Genomic DNA, 1,056 nt, shown 5'->3' with positions numbered 1-1,056 from the left:
GGTTAAGATTCTGTTCCGTTCTTTATTTTTTTTATGAAGATTCTTTCTCCTCCTGGTATGTCCTCGACGTTTTCTTCTTCTGTCTCTTTGAAGATATTCTTTTGCCTCGATTATTGTGAAAATGTTTCCTGAGGTCACATCATTGTGAAGGTGTCATCCTGAGTGCATCCTCGTTGATATGTTATACTGTATGTCATGCTTCCTTATTAGAATTCCTTACTCCGTAATATTCTGATCTACCTATTTCCTTTTCTTTCTATGTGGAATCATTATGAAGATATTTTCCTTCTTCGACTATTTATCAGGATGGCCACCTATGTGAAGTGTAAATATCAGGACCATACTGATGTGGTTGCATTAGAAAACAGGAATAATATACCGATGTTTGAAAGGGCACTTCTATCTCTGGTGTATCATTGCTTTAGAAGTGATGATGTTCATGGAATACTATTATGTGAAAAATAGTGTTACCTGGATATTATTGTTAATTGAAAACGGAAGTTGTGTCAAGAGTAGGGATCTCCTGCAGTTTTATTGTAGGAAAGCTATTGACGTGTCCCTAGTACTCATATCCCAACAGCACTGACATGTTCATCGTCTCGTTATTTCAAGAGAACAAAGCAAATTCGGGTATTCTTTGCAAAATATTGGTGTGCGTTCCTTATGGTGGTGCTGCACCTCGATGCAATTGTACTATTGTTATATGAAGTGCATGAGTATTCTACAGCAGTAGCTTAAACCGTACTAAGGTGTTTGGATTCTCAATGGTCCACAATCCGGATATTCCTATGGTCGTGTTATATGAAGGTTCTAGTAGCATAACTATTTGCATGACCTCTAGTGGTATCATACTAAGCTGCACCTTTATGTGTTGTGCCATAATGTATATCATTATATTCAAAATAATATGTTATAGAACAGTGCGTGTGTGCCAAGAGTACGGTCATGTTAAGAATATTCCTATGTGGAAAATACTTCTATCTCAATGGCACAGTATCTTAGTGAGTATTCATGATTGGAAATGCTAATATGAAGAAAGTACACACGAATGTATAG

The sequence above is a fragment of the Plasmodium inui genome (assembly GCF_000524495.1).
Source record: "Plasmodium inui San Antonio 1 unplaced genomic scaffold supercont1.212, whole genome shotgun sequence".
Classification (NCBI taxonomy): Eukaryota; Apicomplexa; class Aconoidasida; order Haemosporida; family Plasmodiidae; genus Plasmodium; species Plasmodium inui.
This window is presented reverse-complemented; position numbering follows the sequence as displayed.